Below are 11,457 nucleotides of genomic sequence, written 5' to 3' on the forward strand. Positions count from 1 at the left end.
CACTCCGCCGTGACCCAACTTCAAAGCAATTGCAAAGCCATATTTCATTCTTACATGTATGAACGCCAAGCATTGCTGAAACCAGTTAATTTTTAGCAACACGATGAAGGTATCACAAACATGTGCGTGGCAAGGAGTTTGAGATGGGTTGGCAGGCATGCTTTATTTTTTGCAAGTCCTTGCAAATATATTGGCCTGCACACAAAGTTTTATGTCGTTTTAAAGTTACATGTAATTTGAATATAAAGTTATTTATACGTGCCTTCCATCGCGCAGGTACAATCTGAGAAGATTTCTCGGGGCTTGCAACACTGAAGAATCTAGTTCAAAACCCAGTTTATATACTTGCCCAACAATGTCAGAACACAATATCGAAAAAAAGGCAAACCACCGGATAACACATACATCATGCGCTCAGTGTAAACAATTTATTAGCACCATGGCTGCTATCACTTGATGCAGAACTTCTTAATTTATATATCTAAATTTAGATTTCATTTTACGCAATGCAGCAACTCTATTCTATTCCATTCTAAACAAGCAAACAACATTGTTGACATGGTGATCGTCAGTTGATCGATTATACGCGCGGCTTATTATAAACTGCGATGTGTGGAATGCGAAATCGCGAGATGCCAACCTCGGTGAGAGTACCATGCGCCACAGGATGTATTGCAAATATGGAACCTGAAAAGGCGAACACTCATGAGACCGAGGCTGTAGTAGGGAGCCAACCTTGTTTTAATTGGCCCATTGAAATAGACCCCGCTGTGCGATGTGTGGAGTTTAACCTAATTTAAAGCCTTGTTTCGATGGTCAGACTATCCCGCGCTATTTTTAGGGATGACCAGACGTTCACCAGTTGCATGCCCTGTGTTATCGGTCAATCATGTGTATGGTGACTTGTGCCGCCAGGCGTAACGTGAAAATAGTCTTGATACATGCAGCATCCTGAACCTCGTGGTATTATACTCACAGTATGTCTTGATAAGTTGCAAAACCTTTGTGGTGAAGATGAACATGCAGTTGCATTTTACCTTTGTGTTGTCTTCGGCCCTACTATCATTGAATGGAGAAGTGGACAGCAGCATCAGAAATGGTGACTGTCATGGTCCAGGGAAGTAGAAAATCTCGCGATTTCTCATCTCGCGGTTTATAATAAGCCTACGCGCGCCCCTATATAATAAGAGGTGCATTTGGAACTAAAATTGCCTGACCTGTTACTCTTGTCTGCATGACCGTCCGGGTGAAGAAAGAGAGGACTCCATTACTTTAGGAAAGAAAATAATTTTATAAGCTGTATTCTGTTTATGTTTCATTCACGTGTTACACAATTTGATCAATGCTGTGCACCTGCAGATTAATTCATTTTATTCATGAACATTGAATCCAAGTATTGAAAATGAAGTGGCGAGTTCAAAAACTAAAGTCACATGATAACGCATCTGACGGGTCTGAGATATTTAGAGCCAACATTTACCTCGTTGGACTGATGAAGTGGACTATTTTAGTTGGAACATATTTGCGGCCCAAACCCTTGACATTTTCCGCCTCAGAAGCTGTTTTTGGCCCAGACAAGATTAGTAGCCTAGATTTTGGACCAATCAGAACATCTCTTACGGAACGATCTCAGCAACTGCAGTAGTATCCGATTCTGAGCGACAATACGATTTGAAATATTCTCGACAATAAGATTTAAAATTGTGATAGTTCATGTTTTGCCATGGTGCAGGGGAAACAGGTAGATGAGAAGTTGCCAAAACAGGCGACGAGGTTGGACAACGTGCGATCGGCGTTGACCTTTGCCCTCTTTAAGTTTCCGTTTCAGCACTGTGATTGGGGCATGCGCTGAGAGCGTGCCGAGAAAACAGGAAAATCGATGGAATCCGTCATGGGTTTGTGGAGCTCGATAGTGGTGAGTCGGGATGTATTCGTAGTGTCTCGCTGACTTTAACGTAGAACGTCTAGGTCAGTCGATTCGATTGAACGACACCATAATAATTCGACGCATATAGGTCATGCACAATGCGCACGAGCTGTAGATAGAGTGAATAATAGTCTATAAGTTTATTCATTAGCGGCAAGATTGATACACTCAGATAGGATGGCCTAATATTGCTCCAGTGGTGACAGCTTTCTGTGGTGAGGATTAATTAAATCCAATGTTTTTGTGCGGTTTTGGATGAATGTACACAAGTATTATACACAGCATCAACCTGCTTCGAGGTCGCCATTCAAAAACTACAAAAAACATATGAAATGCATTTGTGGACACTTATGCTCACATATCATTTCACTTGACACATCTAGCCATCCCTGGTCACCTACTGATGGCTCTTGCTCTATACGCAATCGCCGAGCAATCGGCTCAGGGAAATTTCATCCCAAGGCGGGAAATTAACTATGTTAACAACGGCATGTAGAAAACGCGGAATTCCGTGTAAAAATCCGCTGCGTTATTTATTGGTTTGCAGATTACGCGAATACGCCCCACCAAAAAGTCAGTGGAAACGAGTTCACTTTCAAGAATAATGGCGGAGTCTATACGGTTGACTGGTTTTCAAGTTTACAATCAAATTTGTCGCCATGCACCGATCGTCATGATCTGCCTTGCCCCATCACTATCTATGTATAAAACATACTGAGTAATTTAAACCACAGATACGCTCTAGTAAGTCGATACTAAAGTAGCGGATATTTACCCAGAATTCCGCGTTTTCTACATCCCGTGTCAACAATATACAACAGGTCGACCATGCCAACTGTAATATAACAGAGTTCTGCACGACATACATTGTAATGCCCATCAAAACGTACATGAACATCAGCCAAAAAAATTTTAGGCATTTTAGAATCTTACCAACTGAGGTATGCTTTGTTGACCGCATAAATAACACAAAATTCTTTTTTTCTACAATGCTTTATCGGATACAATTGTTCCACGCCGTAACGGTGTTCATATTTCTATTCATATGTTGTCTGCAAGTGCAGTTAGGTACATTCAGCGAGTATGCAGATCGGGTCTTCCTTCCTACTGTCAGAAAACAACTGGAGAACTCCCGCTCGGGTGGATGTAGTCTGGGATACCTACTTGCCAAATACATGTAGATGTAGTTCAAAAGAGTGTACCAGAGAGAAACGCGGCAAGGGGGTACGTAGAAAGGTGTCCGGCAGCAACAAAATACTAGGAAACTGGAGTGCGTTCTTATGATATTGCTGTTTCAAATGCTGACCTACCTGATGGCAAAATAACAGTTACAGATCTTCGCGACTGCAAATGTGCAAATAAGTCTCTATGATACCAGTAATGTCTAAGATGAATGGTGTGATATTTGAAACTTCAAATTATGAACTAGGTGTGTGTACAATTAAAAAAAGTTTTAGAAAATTAAAGAAACATCACGATTATGTTGTCTCAACATATGACCATGTAAAAATTATAGTTTGCACTGGTCGAAAACTAAAATATGTTCTGGTGAGATAAATATTATTATTGTTAGTTTTTTCCTTGGCAAGCATTTGGAACTATCAACAGGAAAGACATTTTTAAACACAGAATGATTTTGAAATTGTCAATTTTCATCTTGGTTGATTCCTGAGGAAGCCATTTGTGAAATACGAACAATTGCACACATTTAGTAAATTTTAAGGTGACTAATTAACCACCTCATTATCATAAGCAGCCTAAAATTGACACAGCAATAAGGACTCTCTAGCTCGACGTTTAGGGTTTATGTAGTCTTTTCATGAATCCAGAATGCTTCATAGCACAATTTAGACGAATTTACATTCCTACTTCCCTTTTATTTTGTCAAGCCACCTGACTAGTGGACGGATCTAGCTGCAGTCAAAGTTTCACGCTGGACGGAGGCCAATACAGGGTAAACGACAATGACACACATCATCTTGGCGAAGACGATTACACACTAAAGGGGTAAAACTCATAAGGTCTTCGCCAAGAAATAAGCCGTACAGAGCGGAAATCTTTCACCGGCCAAATTCAATGCACTGGGTCAATCCTGATAAATTTGTGTAGCCCCTGCATGAACTCGAGGACAGGTTCCCCGACTCATATAATGCGCGGTTGAACACACGTCTAAATAATGTTTTTTTCGGCATGGCCTTAAAATATGGAACTGCGCTTTATTCCTTGACGACTAAGCTTGTATGCTGCTGCTGTGGTTGTGGTTGCCTCCTCTGGTATTGAGCCATCGTGAGCGGGGTTTAGAGTATAACTTTTAAATTAAAGAACATGCCCAGTCAGTGACAAAATTCTGGACTGTTGCCCTGGTGGTTGAGAGTAACGCACGTAAAACATGCAGAGGGATGATTCAACGACCATCTACTTTTAATTTCAACTTAATTTCAACTTTAGCTTAACCTCTACTTTATTCATCACAGGCTTTACAGCTGGAAAAGAAAGGTATGATTGATTGATTGATTTCTTATCATTCCATCTTATAGATGAGTACAATTCAAATGCATGTTATACGTGTACATGTAGACTATATACTCTATCTTCGGAACTATAACACCAGACAAAGAAAAGTCACTAGGTCCACCTTAATGGTGAATATTCATGACCCTAGCAAAAGCCTATCATATAGCAAGGCCTATCAGTCATACCTGGTCAAATAGCAGAAGTTGAGGTTTAAGCCTAGGCTGGCCAGTTTTGAATACGACAGCCTTCTTATGTCTTATTTCATGCATCAACCAACCATAAATAAGCAGGTCATGATTGTAAGTCATGGCGAATGTTAACTGACGGGTTCATGTATGGCTGGCGCGAGTGGACAGAATTCAGAATCATACCACGGCATAAATCGGAATTGTGGTGCACCATAAATCAAAACATCGGATCTCGTGAATTGCGCCGCGGCATAAATAGGAATTGTGGACGGAAGTGCGATTTATGCCGCACCATAAATAAAATGATTGCCACCTTCTGATTGGTCTAATTATGCCACACCACATTTTGTGTCATTCAAACTTACCTATGGAACACTTTTGCATGTTACTCCATTTGGGCTCAAACACAAGAGTATCCCTTTAATTTTCTAAAGGGAGAACTGAGTTAACAGCTCGGCCGCCAGGCGGCGCCCTGACCGATCCCGCGAGATCGCGCCGATCTCATGCCGCCATATTCAGTCTTTACTCTTGTGCTTCTACGAAGCACATCGTTTTTCAAAGCTGCCGTGAATTCGATTTAAAACCAAATTCAACCAGCCAAGTCTAGACGATTTTTGGGTTCATTCACCTACGGAGTAGACCGCCAAACTAATCTTGGCATTAGTATTGTCCAGTCTATTTAATTATAGACATTTTCTTAGCTAGCTTAGTCGACCCGGCTCCATTATTTTGATCTTGGTAGGGTAGAGTTAAGTAGGCTATTCTCCGCTCTATTGTAATGAACAAGACTCAGATCCATTGCAATAGTGTTTAATTCAAGTAGGCATGTTTTCCTTTCCATTAATTATTGCGTCCTTTCTGGCCTACTTGGGGTTCCCAGTGTTTTTATTGTCATTGGTACCATTTTTTATATGGCGTACCCCTCCGACGGCATCCTTTGTCTCACCACAAAGGAATGCGTCTGGTGGCGGGAAACGGGCCGCGAAGACGCCTAAACCCTCTTCCGGTTCCGTTTCCGGGCATATAACCCGGAGGTCTAGCAAACCTCCCGCCACCACCCCTTCCGTCAGCCGAGTTCCGGTTCCGGCCGCGGCTGCGAAGGATGCGGGATCTGACATTATTAATGTCTGTGGTCCCAAGGGAGACTTACATCCAATAAGTCTCCAAGGGTTTAATATACCCTGGACCTCAGGGAACCTTCCGGTTCCCCTGTCGTCCGCTCCCCCGAGTACAAGCCCTTTGTACCCGCGGGAGCACCCTGCTTCCGGTCCGCCGATTGCAGTTCCGGTTACTGACGCGGGTTCCCGTTTTTCAGTAACCGAAGACTCTACTGGGGGTTTTTCTCAGTCTTTACTGCGAAATAACCCCAGTCCTCACGGACACAGTAGAGTAGGGCCGGACCTTATAACGCCACCTCCGAAACGCCATGCGTCTTCGGTAACAGCGTTTCCGCCCTCCGTACCTCCTTCTAAAAGGGCTTCCGGTAGCTCCATACCGGCGAAGGAGTTACGGGCATTTCCGGTTTCGGACTTCGTCCTACCGGAAATGCAGGCACCTTCCTACGTTGGCCAACCTCTTGGGTGGAACCAACCGGAAGTGCCACCCCCTCCTCGTAGCAGAGGCGTCGTTCCCATGGAACGAGCTACGCAGAGAGGACATCTGAACTCTAGTTCAGAATATGGGCAACTTCCGCTTCCGGAAGACCCATTCGCCCGCACATACGGCTTCCAGGGTTCGCTTATGCGCTCACCCTCGCCTCAACCGCCCGTCGTTGAGAGAAGCCGCACGTCGGGTCCGGAACCCGAGTCGGGACAGCAACTGTCCCAGCTCATCCAGATGGTAGCAGGTCTTTCTGATAGACTCAGCCATCTGGAGCAGGGTTCCGGTTCCTCTGGTGCGCCTGGTCCCATCGGATACCCACCATCCGACTCCTCTATTTTAGAGGAATTTTCTGAGAACGAGTGTTCTCAGCCAGGCTACCGCTCCCCCAATCAGGAGGAGCTGTCACCAGAGGAGGCCAGTATCCTGTCGGATATGAGGACACTCAGATCCTTGATCAGAGCGTACCTCCCGCAGGATCTGTGCCCTACCCCGCCGGAACTGCCAGCCTTGTCAACACCGACCTTTTCACTCTGGGGACAGGAAGTGGATCCCAATCCACAGGTTTCTCAAGGCTCCACTCGGGCACTTGAATTCCTTCCTCCCTCCCCGTCGGTGTTAGCAGTCTCTGAACTTTTGGAGCGTACAATCAAAGACTCACAAGGCGCCCACCAACGTACTTCCATCCCTGTCCTTCCGGCAGTCGGACCGGAAGCTTGGTGTAAACCGGGGAAGTTGTTCACAGCACAACTTCCTCCCGTTAGGCAGTACCGCGCTGACTATTATCGAGTCAGCTCGGCCGGCTCTCCAGCTGCAGCATCGACTTCCATATTAAAGGACGATGTACAGCTGGACCAACTCGTGCCTAGGGTGACCTCCTCCTCGGCTTACCGAGACCTTAGAGCACAAGAGGGTCTGGCCAAAAACACGTTAGCGGTGCTCTCCTACGCAGAGCACACTAACCTGGCCCTAGCCAGATCCCTAAAAGATAATGAGTCACTATCTGATGACACAAAATCGCTTGTGACATCCTTGTCACATTCGATTAGGCACGCTATTGCGCTGTCCGCCAAGACCGCAGCAAATAGCGTCCTACTCCGTAGAGACGCCGCACTGGGCTCTCTCAATGTCATCAGATCCCTCCAGCTGGAAGGGGCCTTAAGAACCGCTCCTATGGACGGTTCTTTCCTGTTCGCAGATTCTGTACAAGAGGCGGCTCAAGCACAGAAAGATTGGGACAAATTATATGCCCCCACTGCGACACAGAGGGCCAAGACCTCTCTACCTAACGCTAGAAAGATAGAGAGGCCCCAGCAGGCATCGGGTTCAATCCCGTACGCCAGGCAGGTCCTGCCTAGGCCTACCCCGCCTAGTCAGCCTGCTCCTGCTGGATCCTTCCGACGGGAAGCGGAGGGTCGCCGGACTGGAAAGAGGAAAAATACTTCCTCTAACCAGGGTGGATCCGGTCCGACTAAGCACTCCTTTCGCCCAAGGGGTGCTGGCCGGAAGAGGTGACTCCCCCCTCCTTTCTCCTCCCGGACGCAAAAAGGAGCCGACTCCGGTAGTCGGGGGCCGTCTGCAAAAATTTGCAGACATTTGGGACGATTGGTGCCCAAAGTGGTCCCCAGTCCCAAACATGTTGAGGTACGGAGTGAAACTAGATTTCAACCGTACCCCCCCCCCCCCCCCCGACTACCATATATCCAACCCCAGTTCAGCCACCGAAGGACCCAGTCAAGGCCTCTGCCCTCCAAGCAGAGGTCGCGACATTACTGGAGAAGCAAGCTATCCAGGTCCTTCAAGATCCATGCTCCCCCGGCTTTTACAGCCACGTTTTCTTGGTTCCCAAGAAAGCAGGGACATGGAGGCTGATCATAGACCTTTCCAGGTTAAACACCTTCTTGAATGTTCCTCATTTCAAGATGGAAACCACCAGGTCTATAGCAACGGCGATACAGCCCAACGATTGGGCGGTATCGATGGATTTAATGGATGCGTACTTACATGTACCGATCCATCCAGACTATCAACACTTCCTTCGATTCCATTACGAAGGAAAGACGTATCAATTCAGGGCCCTGCCGTTCGGTCTGGCATCGGCACCCCTAATTTTTACGATGATAGTCACAGCCTTCATCGCTCCCTTTCACGTGATGGGGTTCAAGCTCCATCACTACCTAGACGATTGGCTACTCCGTTGCAAATCGCGGGAACTACTACTGCAACAACTTCAGGTTCTAAAGCAAAAAGTAGTTTCCGCAGGTTGGATTATCAACGAAACAAAGTCAGAATTCATACCATCCCAAGACTTCGTTTACGTTGGAGTTCGGTTCCTTACGGCCATAGGGAAAATGCTGCCCCCCCTAGACAGGATAAAGAAAATTCTTCATCTCGTCGCAGAATTCAGAGGAAGGACTCAAGCTCCCGCAAGGCGATGCTTGAGCCTTTTGGGACTTCTGAATTCGGCAGCAGACCAAATCCCCCTTGGCCGTCTATATATGCGTCCCATCCAGATGTTTCTAATGTCTCTATGGAAACCCCACAGGGACCCATTAGACAAGTTGGTATTGATACCTCAATACCTACTCAAGAACGTCTGGAACTTCTGGGAGTCGGAGACTCGTCTCCAAAGCGGTGTAGATCTTGCTCCACCGCCCCCAGAAGTGTCCCTGTTCACAGATGCTTCCCTACTAGGGTGGGGAGCACATCTGAACAACGGGGACATGTCCATAAGAGGTCTATGGACAAGGGAGGAGACCATTCTTCCAATAAATATATTGGAAATGAAGGCTGTCCTTCTTGCCGTGAGGGCTCTTTCCCTTCGCCTGAAGAATCGGAGAGTAACCCTGTTCTCCGACAATTCTACAGTAGTAGCATATGTCAGGAGACAGGGAGGCACAAAGTCCGGCATTCTTTGCCAGCTAACTTGGGAGCTTTACCATCTTTGTGCCGACCTTGGAGTATCGATATGTGCCAGACACATACCGGGCAATCGCAACATCCTTGCCGACGCCCTGTCCCGTCAGAACAAGCTAGTTCAGACAGAGTGGACACTCCATCAGGAGATTGTAGACGACCTTTGTCGCCTTTGGCAATCTCCGAAGGTAGATCTGTTCGCCACCAGGCTGAACAATCGCCTTCCCATCTATTACTCTCCACTTCCGGACGAAGAGGCCCTGGAAGTCGACAGCCTTACAGCCTCTTGGGTCGGGCTGAACGCATATGCGTTTCCACCCCTCCCTCTCATCCAACCAGTCCTGAACAAGATCTTGACCAGCCATCCGGTGCGAATAACTCTCATCGCACCTTGCTGGCCAAATCAGGCCTGGTTCCCAGCCTTGCTGGAGCTCCTGATAGATCACCCCAGGAGTCTTCCTACTTGGAAGCACCTCCTGTGGCACCCCCTGGGGAGATGCTACCACCAGAACCCTGGATTTTTCAAGTTTCACGCCTGGAACTTATCCAGTTGCATCTCCACCAGAGAGGCTTTTCGGACATCGCTGTCAAGCGCATGTCCGCACCTCAAAGGGGGTCTACCCTTGATGTGTATCAAGGAAAGTGGTCTACCTTCACTTCCTGGTGCAGGGAGAACGGAGTTAATCCGATCTCTCCCTCTATATACAGATTAGTTGATTTCCTTATTGAATTATTCACGGAAAGACAACTATCTGTCACGGCTATAAAAGGGTACAAGTCCGCCATCGCTTCTACCCTCCGTGTTTTAAGCACCTGGGATCTTCGTTGGGAGGACCAAATAACCCCTCTTTTCAGAGGAATGTTATTAGAGCGTCCTAGACCGGTTCACAACACCCCTAAATGGGACCTTTCTGTTGTCCTTAAGGTGCTCATGAGGCATCCTTTTGAACCCATGTCTATTTCATCCATGAAATATCTGACACTCAAAACGGTCTTTCTAGTAGCCTTGGCTATCGCCCAACGGAGATCAGAGCTCCATGCACTTTCTTTTAAGAAGCTGGCTTTTAGAGAGGGGGGGGGGGTTATCCTGGCTTTTATACCAGGATTTCTGGCGAAGAACCAGGGACCGGCCGCCTCTCGGCCCCCGGTTACTATTCCCTCTCTGTCAGGAACGATCTCTTATGATCTTCCTGACAGAACTTTATGTCCCGTCAGGGCCCTAAAGTTCTACATAAATAGGACAAAACCTCCCGGTATCCGCCAGGGGAGAGAGCGTTTGTTTTTGTCCTATAAGAAGGGAAATAAACGAGAGATAGCGGCCGCCACTATTTCAAGGTGGATTGTGGAGACTATTCGTCTTTCCTACAACACCTTGAAGACTTCCTCTGATCTTCGTGCGCTAGCTAACATCTCAGCGCACGAAGTTAGAGCACTAGCCACCTCCTGGACTAACTACCGAGGAGTTGCTCTTCAAGAAGTCGTTTCCGCTGCATGTTGGAGTAATCACTCCACATTCTCTCGTTTCTACCTACGAGACGTTTCTTCCCTCGTAGATGGCATGCACACAATCGGCCCGATTGTGTCTGCGGGGCATGTTGTTTGATCCTGGCTAGATCAAAAAAGGGGGGGAAGCCCGATTGAAGAGTCAAACGCGCATCTTGCGCCATTTTTGATATGCCCTATCTTCAACATCCAGGCAACCCCTAGTAGACTAGAAAGGACGCAATTTCTTATTGTTGTTTAGCAATAATTCATTCTACACCCTTCAACATGCCTTACTTGCTCTAAGCTCTGTTGCCGGAAAGAAGATGGTTTTATTACGCAATTCTAGCGCTTTCCGGAGAATGGGTCTATTACTCTCTATAATATGATTGTAATACCGAGATCAAAATACCGGTCCTCCGGTTCTCCCCATTTCTTTCCCCTGGCGGTCCTCCTTAGCTAATATGCCGGTGGTGCCTCCTGGATGGAACAACAGCTCAGCCTTAGGTAAGTCCTCGTTTCCCACCTCCAATAGGTTGCTGGGATTCGATGCAAAAGTGTTCCATAGGTAAGTTTGAATGACACAAAATGCCCATTTCCTTACAAGAAATGGCCATTTTGTTAGTTCATACTTACCTATGGAACACGGCCCTCCCGCCGTCCCCACAAACGGGACATACTCTTTATTAACGCTCAAGAGTAAAGACTAAATATGGCGGCATGAGATCGGCGCGATCTCGCGGGATCGGTCAGGGCGCCGCCTGGCGGCCGAGCTGTTAACTCAGTTCTCCCTTTAGAAAATTAAAGGGATACTCTTGTGTTTGAGCCCAA

This window comes from Lineus longissimus, chromosome 6, assembly GCF_910592395.1.
Source record: "Lineus longissimus chromosome 6, tnLinLong1.2, whole genome shotgun sequence".
NCBI classification, from domain to species: Eukaryota; Metazoa; Nemertea; class Pilidiophora; order Heteronemertea; family Lineidae; genus Lineus; species Lineus longissimus.